Genomic DNA, 14,291 nt, shown 5'->3' on the forward strand with positions numbered 1-14,291 from the left:
TTTATACATTTGATCTAACACATTATTTTAGTGGATTACAATTCTTTTTGTATTCAAATAAAGAACATAATGTTGCACTTGCTGGAACTCAATCTATTTCTTCCCAGGTTAAAAAAAAAATTAGGAATGGTGGAAAACATTCTATTTTTTTTATCAATCTAGAATTGTCAAATATAAAATAAGGTCCCTAACTTGTCCATACAGAGGATGTCTGCCTCTGGAAAGCTCTGGTTCAGGAATAAAGAAGGACATTCCTGTTCTTGAAAAAGCCCTCCTCTCTCATTTACAAATAATTTAAAAAATAGAAGATAATTAATATGGGAAAAATGGTCTTTCATCAGACTAAAGTAATGTCTCAGACTCAGCTTTTTTTTAGACTATCCACTTATGGTCTGGAATTGGGTAACCTAGACTAGTGTCTCTCTATATACTTGTACAATTGGAAAATAGGAGAGGTAATCTGATAAGACAAAAACAGAAGAATACTCATAACAAAAAAGCTTTGCCTTCTGTTCATGCACAAAGAAGGGAAGACTGCATTTAAATTATTAGTCTTTTTGTAGTAAGTTATCCTTTTTTTCTCCATTCAAAATCTTTTATTCACAAGCTTCTGTTCGCCCATTGTTTTCCCTTTTTGACAATTTGGGATTTCTTCATTCTTTTGTTCAGAAGGAAAACAATAAAAATAAAAACAAACTTAGTATTCCTGTTATATTCATCCCTTGAAAATAAATGAGCATCACCTTACTCTACGCCTCCTAATGAACTCATCAATTTAGCTTATATTTCTATTGGAAATTACAACATGTCAGCTATGAAAAATGCCCTTGATTTGTAAAACAAATTGTTTACATTGCAAATGCACTTAGGAAGGGAAGCAATTCCACAACTTCATATTCAATAAAATGAGAAATTCTAACATGTATTGTTAGCCTGGAAGCAAATTGCAAACAATTTTGTAGAAGCCTTATGTTCGAATACAGTAATAGTAAAGTTCCAAACCTTACCTTCAGGTCAACTTCAATGTAGTATTTAATAAATGAGTATACTAAGGACTACAACAACTTGGATAAGCTCAATGCATTTTCTTTCCAGGATCTCAAAGTACTTCTTCTAAATTATCTCATTTATTCTCATGACATATTTCTGTAAGGGAAAAGAAATAGGTAATGTTAGTCTACACTTTACCAAACAACTTTGAGAAGATCCTATGAAAATCTGGCACTGAAACCTGTAGGCTTGTAGCCAACTGGCTGTGTGCCTGGTAGGCCAACAAAAGCAAGGCTTTCTAATAGACATCTTAGTGCTGACAGAAGAGATGACTTTATAAGGAGGATAGAGAGGGTGACTGTCCAACACAGTAGGTTTAATGGATGCCTGTAATGCTTATATTTCATATAATATATATTAGCATATATTTTTGATTTATAGTTTATTTATACATTAAAATTAACATATGAACATTTATAAAATATAAAAATATTTACATTATTACTATTAATATATTAACTAAAACAACCATGGTATATTAGGAAATGATAATATTGTTAACACTGTATTAATATTATAAATGCTAATATGTGAAACCACCACCAATCAAAGCACAAAGTATGGTAAAATATGAAATTTCATCATTAATTTCAGTTGAGGCAACTGTAGTTATTGCCCCTGAGTTAGTACAGCAGGTAGTTCAGGCATTGCCCTACCACGAATTGTTTCACCAGTACTTTTTTTTTATTTGACAGGCAGAGTTAGACAGTGAGAGAGAGAAACAGAGAGAAAGGTCTTCCTTCCGTTGGTTCACCCCACAAATGGCCGCTACGGCCGGCGTGCTGCACCAATCCAAAGCCAGGAGCCTGCACCCATGCGGGTGCAGGGGCCCAAGCACCTGGGCTATCCTCCACTGCCTTTCCAGGCCATAGAGAGCTGGACTAGAAGAGGAACAACTGGGACTAGAACCCAGCGCCCATACGGGGGGATGCTGGCACTGCAGGCGGAGGATTAACCAAGTGAGCCACGGCGCCGGCCCCTTCACTAGCACTTTTATCAATTACTAATCTACAGTAGAAGAGAAACTTATCAGTCAATTTTGGCCTGGAAAAAATAAGGTTAGTATTTTCATTAAAATGTCATAATTAAGTGGATGTTTATCATTGTAACATTTTTGTAATAGGTTTGGTGTAGAAATAACAAAGGGAACCACAGACATTCAAGGATTGGTGGGGCTGCAGAATTCTAGCTTAGTGACAGGGAGACATAGGCAGAGTACAGTAAGGAAAATGATAATTTATAAAAAGAAAAGGTGAGGAAGACCAACTGTCAATTTTACATGTCATAAGAGCTAGAAATTTGATGCATGTATCTCTCAGCTTCATAATTGTTCCATACTTTATTGTTCACTATTCAGTCTTTATCTGGAATTACTACAGGGAATTGCTCTTGGATGAACACGTGAAATTAAGCAAATGAGTAAATTCTAGAATGTCCATGCAATTCTGGCTCAGGTTCAAAACAATACCCATGTGTTTTGGAAGTCTGCCAGAACAGAGGGACATCCTTAGGGAGCACAGGCTGTGTTAACAACCAGCAAAGAAGGCTAAATTATATCAACTAATTCTATCATTATTAGGAATATCTCAGCTAATACAAAATTACTTTAGATGTAGTAGAGAAGATATCCAAATGGCTTGGTTTAGCTTTATTTAAATTACGTGGAGTAAACAGGTGAAAATTCAGACATCCACCTTTCTGGTTACTTAGTATGAAAACTCTTAACGTTGCTGTGTCAATTTACAAAGGAAGACACTTATCCAGGAAAAAGCAGTAACTTGTCTCCTATCCATCAAAAGCTAGTTTGCTTTTAATGCAGTAAATATAATCTAAATTTTTCTATAGATCTGAAATATTATTGAAAGAGTGTTTCTTCCTATATTTTCAAGTCATCCTAATTCACAGTACCTCCTCCACACTCAAGTTCTCTCTCCACACATCACCTTTTACAACTTTTTTGAAAGCCAAAGGAAACAGACTTAAAGCAAGTCAGAACCTTTTTATGTTGACTGTATATACAAGCTGTATATGTACCTGAAGTGTCTAGTAGAATGATATAATTTTATTTTCTATATAATCTTACTCTCAATCCCATAATGATGTCATCAACATTTATTTAGTTCTGGGCTTGCATTCCGGCTTATCTCCTTGTTAGTAATGTTATGCAGAGAAGGCCATTTAGGTTGCCTAAATTAACACATCTACTGCAATAGGGACATAGGACCCACTTCATAGGGTTGGGAGGAGAAATTATTAAAAACTAAAATACTTAGGATAGTGCCTATTACAGTAGATGCCGAGTGAACAGTGACTCTCTCTTTGCTGTAGTGAGAGGAAAACATCACATGCTTTGAGAAGCCCAGGTGATATGATAGGTAAAGCTTTCGGTTTAATATGAAAATATTTTAGAATTAGCTCTATCATTTAGGGGGTATTGTTCTCAGACTAGTGACTTAGAGATCCCTAAACTTGAAATTTTCCTATGCAAAATATGAATAATCTCTCTTTTTTATTATGAGACTCATGAGAAAAAGGTATGGAGATGTGTCTGAGAGCATTTTTAAATATAAAGTCTTATTGCTGTTGCCGTATCATGTATTTTTAACCTGCTGGGCATTATCAAGTCTACAAATACATGGAAGAGACCACTGATCTCTATCCTAAAGAGTCTTACAAACAAGTATCAAATAGCAGATCTATTTGCAAGAATAAATAGGTGATACAATGAATTTTAAATGAGACTTTTAACAAATTTCGTAAACTCTGACTTCAGAGTGTTGTTCATCTAAGGGTCATCTTTTCTGGTGAACCAAAGCTATTATGACAACGCATTAATACCACAAAAATCACACATCCTGTAGCCTTTGAAAATGACATTCTCGTAACATGCTACTTATATACATCTGTAGCTCCTATGCAGAGGCTTTTTTCCTCTAGTTACAAAAAAAAATCTAGAAGTTATCTTTTTCCCTTTGATATCTGGCTGCCAGTTTCTGGGACTCACTGTGCTGGAACACTATCTCAGGCCATCAACAGCTACCACATTTCCAGATCTTCAGTATTTATTGCTCCTGACATCTCTTGGGGCCATTGCCTGTACTTGCATTCAGCTTCTGTGTATTTAACTGCCCAAGCATTTATTAGGAGCCAAAGCAGGAATAGTAACATTCGGTAGATATCATGAGGTCACCATCCATCTAAGCATCTGTGTTGAATTTTTGCCACAGGGTCTTGCATTGATTATTATCTGGGATAAGTCCCAAAATATTGTGTTCTCTAAAGAGAACCAGAGCATGGCTTTGAACTCAGAGTAAAAGAGACAGCAGAGCTTTTATAAAAATTACAATTCATCTGCAGAATAAATGCTGTTATTTTTGGAAAGATCATTCTTGGTTTCTTTTTTTTTTTTCAATGTGGAAACTTTATGAAGGGTAAAACACAAGATCACTTGTTTCTATAATTTAAATGCATCACATGATTTCAACAGAAGTATCTTGTGGCTTGTATACACGCCATCTAGTTTATACTACAATATATAGATACTTAGTATATTATAGTACAGTTGCTTTAGCTTATTTGGCACATTTCCCTTAAGTTTTTTTTTTCAATATATTTTTTCATTCTAATTATGCTATAGATTCCTAGAACATTTAAAGATCACCTGGCCATTCAATATTACTTTATAGAAAAAGTATGTGAAGCTTATAATGAAGGGACTTACCCAAGATGCCTCTTCTGGTTAATGGCAAAATACTGCTTGAGGAAGGCAGGGATCATTTTTATTATTTACAATATAGTTTCCTCCTCTCCCTATATTCTTCACTTCCTCTGATGCCAATAAAGAAAATAAGCATATATATTTTTGACACATATGTTCAAATTATAGTAAAAGAAATGGATTGAATAGTTGAAAGAAATTAAAAATATTGAAAAATGAATAAAAATTTGTATGTACTTTTAATTAAAATCTGCTTAAGGCATAGATGGCCCAAGAGCTTCAGTTCCTGCACCCATGTGGGAGACCTGGAAGAAGCTCCTGGTTCCTGGCTTTGTCCTGGCTCTGGCCTGGCTCTGGCCTGGCTCTGACATGGCCAATGCAGCCAATTGATGAGTGAACCAGTGGATACAAGATCTCTCTGTGTGTGCCTCTCCCTCTCTCTCTGTAAATCTGATTTTCAAATAAATACATCTTTAAAAGTAAAACTATCACTAAATTTGTATACTTTAAAAATTCTGATTCTAGCCGGTGCCACGGCTCACTAGGCTAATCCTCCACCTAGCAGTGCTAGCACACCAGGTTCTAGTCCGGGTCGGGGCACCAGATTCTGTCTCGGTTGCCCCTCTTCCAGGCCAGCTCTCTGCTATGGCCCAGGAGTGCAGTGGAGGATGGCCCAAGTGCTTGGGCCCTGCACCCCATGGGAGACCAGGAGAAGCACCTGGCTCCTGCCAGCAGATCAGCGCTGTGCACCGGCCGCAGCGCACTGGCTGTGGCGGCCATTGGAGGGTGAACCAACAGCAAAAGGAGGACCTTTCTCTCTCTCTCTGTCTCTCTCTCTCACTATCCACTCTGCCTGTCAAAAAAAAAAATTCTGATTCTAAAATATTTTCTAACTGCAAAATTTGTCCTATTTAATTATGATATAAATTAAATGCAGTTGTAGATTTTGACATATACAAATGAGCATACACAACTTAGTAAATACTGCCTGAGTTCAAAGAGTTCACATTTTAGTAGTTCATTAGCTATAATAACAATGCATAGAGATATTTGCATTAAAATATCCCTAGTCTTCAGTTAAGAAATGAATTAATACTTGTAAGATATAATGCCTACTGACCAAAACTGAAAACTTTACAACAATAAATCACATATGAATGTACATGTTTATTCTAAGAGCTAACATGTGCAAAAGCAGAAGCTAATCAACACCTTGGAGTATTAAAGTTTGGGTTACAAATCTAAATTGGTGAACTGCAGGTTTTGCAGAATATTTCCTGGGCACAATCTGCAATAACACTGGGCCCCAAATGACTTGTGAATGGAAACCTGGGGATTTTCCAAGTTTCTTAGTTTTGCTTTATACTCAACTAAAAACCACTTAAGCCAGCAGTATAGCTGTCAAGTGGGAGGGAATAGATAGCTTATAATGAGTCTGTGTTGATCAGGGAAAATTTCAAATGATGATGATGAGAATGCCTTAATTTTAATATGATGGTAGAACATCATACTCAAATGTACATGCCATTCCAAGTAAATAGTAGTGGATAGACAAATGTTAGGAATATCAACAACTATAAAGTGCCATCAATCTATTAATCCACTCTAGCAGATCTGAATTTGTGCAGTGATTACTTCCTTTGGTCTACTCTAAAAATATTGTTAGCACTCAAGTTTCCATTTCCTGTTGTTTGCTATTATTGATCAATGAAATCTCCCTGAGCAACCAATTAATCCATATTCACCTTGAATCCATGCACTAAGACATTTATCAGACATCAATTCTTAGAGAATCAACTAGCAGCATTTATTTCAGAGAAACTAAAACTTTGATGAGCTAATGTGTCTTATTTGGGGATACTCATTGGACTTTTAATCATCACTCAGCATTCTACACTAAACAGTATAAAACTCTAAAATCAGAAGGTAATTATTTCAGGCCTTTTCTTCATTTTTGTTTCTGGGATTATACTCCCAGGCTTGCTTGCTCTGCGATTTTTGTTTCAGTAATTTACTATATAATTTGAGACAAATACACTGGAGTATTATCTCCAAAGTTAATTCTTCCAATATATACGGGAAATTCTATTTCATTATTCCATTAAAATATGGCCTCTCCAGCACTGTGACACAGCTGGTTAAAGCCCCAGCCTGCAGTGCTGGCATCCCTTATGGGCACCAGTTTGAATCCCTGCTGTTCCTCTTCCAATCTAGCTTGCTGCTATGGCCTGTGAAAACAGTCGAAGATGGTCCAAATTCTTGGGCCCCTGCACCCTTGTGGGAGACCCAGAAGAAGCTCCTGGCTCTTGGCTTCAGATCAGCTCAGCTCAGGCCATCATGGCCATTTGTGGAGTGAACCAGCAGATGAAAGACCTCTCTCTGTGTCTTCTATCTCTCTTTGTCACTCTGCCTTTCAAATAAATAAAATAAATATTTTTAAAAAAGAGAGATGGCCTCTCAAGATCATTTGTTCCTTTCAAAAGAATGTGACGAGGATCAACAATTAGCTAGGTTTGCACAGTTTTCAGTAAAAATATCAATGAGAATACGGACTAGTCAGAGAATATTGGCATAAAAACAGATGCAAAGGTATAGCAATGGAGAGTGTAAATTACCTAATTGAAAAAAAAAAAAAAAACAACTTTCTATTGTGGGGAAGATTAACAATGGTATAAACTACTGGCAGGAAAACTCAGTAAATCAAAGAACTGTTATGAAAGCCACAGTGAGAAATTGTGAGAGACTCTGGGAATGGCATTGCAGGTGGAGAGTGCCAAACCCAAGAGACTATTCTATGGTTATAGGACAGTCAAGCACAAGGTGAGCACAGTGTCAATTTTCTTGTATGTTCCTATGGTTGTAATTTTTCAAGATCCACCTAGTACTCTGAACACATATTTATAAAACACTGCTAGTTGAACAATATGAATGGTTGGTCCATTTGCCTTTACTCTCCTACATCCATTTGTCTAATTTCTACATTTTCTATCAGTACTCTATACAACTAGCATCAGTTTCAGCTTACAACAGAATTTCCTGCCTGTGGAGAAGCACCAGTCCATCATAAGATTGTTTGACTTAACATAGTACCTTGGGCAAATGTAAGAGTTGCTCGTTGTTCTTCCCAGTAAGGACTAGACTGGGTCCGTTTATTTCTTTCCTCTCATAATTTTAATCAGGATGAATAGGTCAGAGTTCCTCAATTTAGGAAATCATAAATTACTGGGGCTAAAATGTGGCAAAACAGAAATCCAAAATTAAATGCAAATTTTCCAAAACAAAATATCTGAGTGTCAAATGGTTTTTAGGCATCTTGCTTACAACAGTACCAGTGTGGCTGTTACAATTGCCAGAAATACTATGTGTTTTGTGAGATAATAAGCCTAGTAAAGGTGTAGACTAGTTTTTTTTTTTTACCAATGAAATTGTAAACACACTGTGAAATTGATGAACCATGGGAGTCATGGCAAATTTGGTGCACAGAAAAGATAGATGTATCAGACAAAAAAAAAAAAAAATACTGTCAAATGCAGAATGCTTTACCGTTTTCTGGTAAGGTAAAAATGGTCCCATGAAGAAGCTAAACCACTCTACCAACACATTTTAATTGAATGCCTCACAGTCACATTCAGCAGGCTAAAATTTTGAACAAGATACACGTGACAATTGATTCACCTGGATATTACATTCCAGTAGGGGTGACAGACACAAAATAAGGAAAATGACCAACAGAATCATCACAACTTGTGACAATGCCTGTTAAGGGAAAGAGAAAGCATTACTAGAAGAAATTACTGCATAGAAAGTAAGGGGGTCAAGAAGGCAGATAACAAAATTTAGCAATGCTACTTTCTGCCTGTCAGATAGTTCCTCTCTTATACGACATTGAACTTATTCAGAAGAAAGATAATTGTATTCACTCATTCTACAAATATTTATTGAGTTGCTATTAATTACTAAGTCCTGAATCAGGAAATTTTCCACTAACCCTTCTGACATATTAAGTATATACTGTAACATTTGAGATAATTCCTCCTCTTTAATGCAGTCTATTCAAGTAAATTCACCAACCAAACTTTCTGAAATATATATTATTTTAAAATTTCACCTGACATATTAAAATTGTTAATACTGATGTGTGATATATGCGTGATGTATCATTACATATATGTATTATTTAATGGCCAATTAGGGTAAACAAAACTATCTCGTCAAACATTTAACATTTATGGTAAAAGAATTCAAAATTCTTTCTTCTATTTTTTATTCTTTATAGAGAAATAAATGGTGCATTGTAATTATCTCAGCATTTTTTTAAGTTTCCCTTCTTTGTTCCATGACTGAAAAAGGAAACAAAAAAAGAAATTTACTCATTGTGATTAATTTTATGTGTCAGCCTGAATGGGCTAAAGTTGCCCAAATAATTGGAAAACGATTTCTCGTGAATGATTTTTAGGTGTGATATGAGGGTGTTTCTGGTTAGCATTGCAGTTGTAGATTGAGTCAAGACTGCCATCACCAAGGTGCACATCTCACAACTGAAGAACCAAGTAGAACACAAAGTAGAGGAAAAGCAAACTTGTTCCTTCTGTTTAGGTTGAGACAGCCATACACTGCCTTCTTACATTTGGGGATTTTATGACTCAGGCTAGATTTTTTTTTTTTTTTAAGATTTATTAATGTGTTTGAAAAGCACGTTGACGGGGGAGAGAGAGAGGAAGGGAGGGAGGGAGGAGGAGAAAGAGAGAAAGTCTTTCATCTGATGGTTCACTCCTCAAATGACTGCTACTGTCCAGGTTAGCAAGAGTATGAAACCCCATTTGTCTCTGCCATGTGGGTGGCAGAGGCCCAAACATGTGACCTGTTCTCTGCTGCTTTCCCAAGACCATTAACGAGGAACCAGATCAAAAGCCAAGCAGCCAGAACTCTAAATGATACTCCAATATGGCATGGCAGTTTAAGCTGCTGCACCACAACACTAGCCCCTCAGGCTAGGACTTGTACCCTTGTCTCTTCCCTCCAGGTTCTCTGGCCTTTGGATACCCAGGATTTACACTATTGGTTTCTCTGGTTCTTACGCCTTCAGACTCAGAATTTGCACAAAATTGAATAAGCAGCTTTCCTTGTCCTCCAGCTTGCAAAGCAGAAAGTAGGACTTCTCAACCTACAATAGCATATGAGCCAATTCTCAGAATCCTTCTCTCCTTACATCCCACCAGTGTTTCTCTGGAGAAGTCTAATACATAAAGGTAAGTGCAACATCATTATTAAGTGTATAATTTGAGAGAAAACTCAACAATGTAGCTCTATGAAATACAATGCTTTCACCTTATTAAGCAAGAGACAACAAAACTCCTTGTTGAGATAGAAATGTAATTGACCAGAACTGAACATTTCCAAAATTAGACAAGTTCTTATTTTAACATATTGCAGTTTCAGTAACATTGGAAATAAAACAAAATTTCAAAGTAAAACTAAGGCAAAAAGTATTCTTCAAATGTACAAAAATGATTTTAAAGTGAGGTTATAAAAATAACTTATTGTAGGGGTGGATATTTGCTTGATGCTTAGGATACCATTTGGGACACCTGTGTCTGATATCAGGGTGCCTGGGTTCCTGACTTCACACATGTTTTACCCGTCCTGTGATGAAGTAGGTGATGGTTCAGCGCATCTGAATAGGAGACCTGAATTAAATTCCCAGTTCCCAACTTCAGCTTGTTGTGTGCATCTGGGGAGTGAACCAGCAGATGGGTGGTCCCTCTCTGTCTCTCTCTCTCCCTGTTTTTTTCTCTCTCTTTCTCTCCCCTGACTCTGAAATAAAAATTTACATAGTTTAAAACTAGCCTTTTTAGTATCATGCAAAGTACAAGCATGTGATTAATGTCAAAAATCAGAGAGAACAATCTACAGACATAAGGAAAAATATTGCAAATAAATCAATTGCATTGCTACTTTTTGAAATACTTAAATGTATTGATTCACTGAAACATATTTTGATGGATATTTCTTTTTCAAATTTTTTCTACTATCTCTTCTAGCGAGTATGTTTTCCTAAAATAAATCAGTGTTCTATTTTCTTCTACTAAGATTAAGAGCAATGGAGTGTGAAAAATTTTTAAACACTTCCATTTTCCAATTTACATAGTTTCCCACCTACTCTGGAGTCATTTAAAATAACTAAATGGATGGCTCTGTGTAAACTACTACTAAAGTGAAAATTAGAAAGCCAAAGCTTAAATTGAATGTATCAAAATATAAATGTTTCACAAATACTTCAAAAGGATAATTAATGAAAAACAAAACAGTAATAACTGATTCTAAATAAAGGTATAAAACACATTAGTAGCATATACTCAAAACACAGGGAAGAAAAATTGTTGAATTTTATATATGAGCCTATTTAGTAAAAATTTGGAGAAAGGGAAAATATAAATATCCCAAACAAGACAGTCTTTGTAAAAGGACTTAGCTTCTATAGCAAAGAAGAAGGCAAAAAAGAAATTTTTGGAAAGCATTTGAGTATGAAAATGATTACCCAGACCTCATCCCTGGATTTAATTCAATAAGAACTCTATGTTTTACTTGAGACCTGTAATATTTTGGCATGTGACATATATATGCTATAGCCCAAAATAAGAGATTGTAGAATAACTATCTGTAAATAGATTCTAAGTAAATATGTAATGAGTGATTATTTTGTTGTAAGACAGTTTTACAATCCCTTAGAACAAACTGATGGGGAGTTAGAAGTCAAAGAGTGGGCAGAAGTATAACCATATGAAATTCCATGAAGAAAAGACAGAGCATGTTCAGTTACTCAACAACCTGCATTCATTTTCCATCTGAAAAACTGACTCCTGGGAAAGATTATGTTCATGACTGCCACATTACACTGGAGGGATCCCTGAGAGTCTATAAAGATGTTGCTCTGGTATCTGCTATCAGAGAGACCTCAATTTAAATGTCAAATTCTAACTTTTCTAAGCTTTGTAACTTCAGCCAAGTTATGTTAATTCTATAGTGAGGTTCATCATCTGTAAAAAGGCTAATAATTCATACTTTATAGAGATGAAGATTCAATGTGATAATGTATGTAAAGATAAAGGTCTTAGTATAGAATTATAAATCAGTTAGCAGTCAACAAAGATTAGCTATCATTCTATTAACTTTCTTAGTATGCTAGTATGGTGTCAGTCCACATAATAAGTACTCAAAGCAGTACTTTACTCTTATAGTACATTAATAATTTAAACCAGGATAAAGAAAATGACTATGGCTTATGACAATGATGTGTTGTCTTAAAACAAAAGTCTAGATAAGAAGGTCAAGAAAGAATCCAAAGACAACAGCAGCAGGGGACTGTTCATATATTAATCACAAGCTTGACAAGAGATAATAAGTGTGTCAGGTCAGCAATATTAGCATCAAATGTCTAGAAACCTTCTCTCCTAAGAAATCCCTTGTGAAAACATTGTGCAATAATAGAGTGTGTGTAGCACGCAGACACTTTTAAGAATATATTCCTGGGGCCAGTGCTGTGGCATAGCAGATAAAGCTGCCACCTCCAGTGCCATCATCCCATATGGGTCGCCGGTTGAAACCCTGCTGCTCCACTTCCAATCCAGCTCTCTTCTATGGCCTGGGAAAGCAGTAGAAGATGGCCCAAGTCCTTGAGCCCCCACACCCACATGGAAGACCTGGAAGAAGCTCCTGGCTCTTAGTTTTGGATCGGCTCAGCTCCGGCCATTGCAGCCAATTAGGGAGTTAACAAGCGGGTGGAAGACACCTCTTTCTCTCTCTCTCTCTCTTCCTCTCCTTCTCAATCTGCATAACTTTCCCAAATAAATAAATAAATAAATAAATCTTTAAAAAAGAATATATTCCAGAGTTTTAGCAATGGGATTAATGCATTGTACACACATAAAGAATTCAGTAATGCAAATAAAGATGTTATTCCCAAATACTATGTAGTGTTTTTTTAGGGCATGCTTGTCATGGCTTCCCCAGAAGTAAACAAAAACTGAACTAATATTTCTTTGAAAATCTTTCAATATCTAACATTTCAGTTTCTATGATAGCTATAACACTATCATTTCCCAGAGCAGTGTTACCAAAACCCACACACTAGCATCAGCTACTGGAGTCTCAAATTCCCCCCAAAATAGCCCTCAGCAACTGTCAGATGAATGTCAACTGATCTTGACAATCAGCTCTTGAAGGCCTTGGGAAAAGTAATTCTGGTCCCTGGTGTAATCTCTTCAAGAAACTCCTGAATAAATTAGGGTGTCTGGATTTGAGTAAAACAGGCTTGAGGCCCACTACTCATTGTCCAAACTAGGGATTATATTTTAGATTCTTCTAGGGGTATCTAGGTACCTAAATGAATGTTCTTTGAACAACTAAGATAGAAATTAATGTGGGTTACAGTTGGAAATATGGACACAAATTATAAATTTATATTTTGAATTTACTGGAAATTCAAACATCAATTAAAGTCACAAATGCTGTGCATTTTCCATTACATAAGGCAAAAGCTGAGTCATGTTGGTTGACTCATTTATTGGAGGGCTTTTTCCCTTGAGATATCAGTCAGCTATCGTATATTTTTAAAATATTTTCAGATTCTGTGCTTTATATCTTAAAGTTTGCGATGATTATGGTGTCCTTTGCCTGTCTTATGTTTTAAATTTGATTAACTCAAATTTAAATCCTTCAAAGTTTAACATTAGTGTGTTTTATTCTGGCTTTCCTCATGGTATTATTAAAGGCTTTCTTCCATTTTATAGTTTCTTTAATTGCTTACATATGCACTCGATCTAGTACTTTGGGATATGATTTGAGATAGACCCGCACAATGTTTTCCTCCAGAGGTATAGCCATTTCCTCCAACACCATTTTTTAAAATTATTTTTTCATCAATTCAGTTATCAAATATCATGTTCAGCAATCCACATAAATATAAACTTGGATTCCTTTGGTCATTACTTGTTTAATTCAATACTATAGCACCAGATTCAGCTACAGTCATTTTTAAGACTTTTTTATTTTTTATTCAGAGTGTTGCTCCTTTCCTGCATCATAATATTTGCTTTTAATTTGACAGAAAAATCTTGCAAATATATGAATCTGAAAACTAGCATGTAATCCCACTCTAAACCAATTCTTTCTGGAATTTGATTACACTATCTTTGACTCATAAATTAAAGTGAGACAGTTGTATTTCACATGAATCTGAGATGAAAGGATATTCATCAAAGCTAGGTCCATTGGGAAAGAGACTTGGAGACCAACAGAGACTTGGAGACATGGATGATCACTCACTAAGAAGAGCCATATGAAAGAGAACTGAAATAAACAGAGAGTTGTCAGAAAATGTTGAAATGCTACAGACACAGAGAAAGCCTCTTCCCACCCTATTGGAAGCTCTGAAATTAGAAAAGCAAACCAATGTTGTCCCAACTTGTGATGAAAAGATCCAAATATCTTAATCAGTCAGGCATTGGATATGAAGAACATGACC

The 14,291-nt window shown here is 35.8% G+C and overlaps 1 long non-coding RNA gene across 2 annotated transcripts in view; it reads right to left on the reverse strand.

Moving 5' to 3' along the window:
- LOC127482892 (uncharacterized) overlaps positions 1 to 14,291 on the reverse strand; it is a 436,536-nt gene that overhangs the window by 328,441 nt on the left and 93,804 nt on the right. For both annotated transcript variants that reach the window (XR_016232585.1, XR_016232584.1), the window contains exon 2: positions 1,008 to 1,146. This is a non-coding gene — a long non-coding RNA (uncharacterized LOC127482892). The remainder of the gene's footprint in view (positions 1 to 1,007; positions 1,147 to 14,291) is intronic.

The sequence above is a fragment of the Oryctolagus cuniculus genome, chromosome 4 (genome assembly GCF_051225735.1).
Source record: "Oryctolagus cuniculus isolate XC-2025 breed Fujian yellow rabbit chromosome 4, ASM5122573v1, whole genome shotgun sequence".
NCBI classification, from domain to species: Eukaryota; Metazoa; Chordata; class Mammalia; order Lagomorpha; family Leporidae; genus Oryctolagus; species Oryctolagus cuniculus.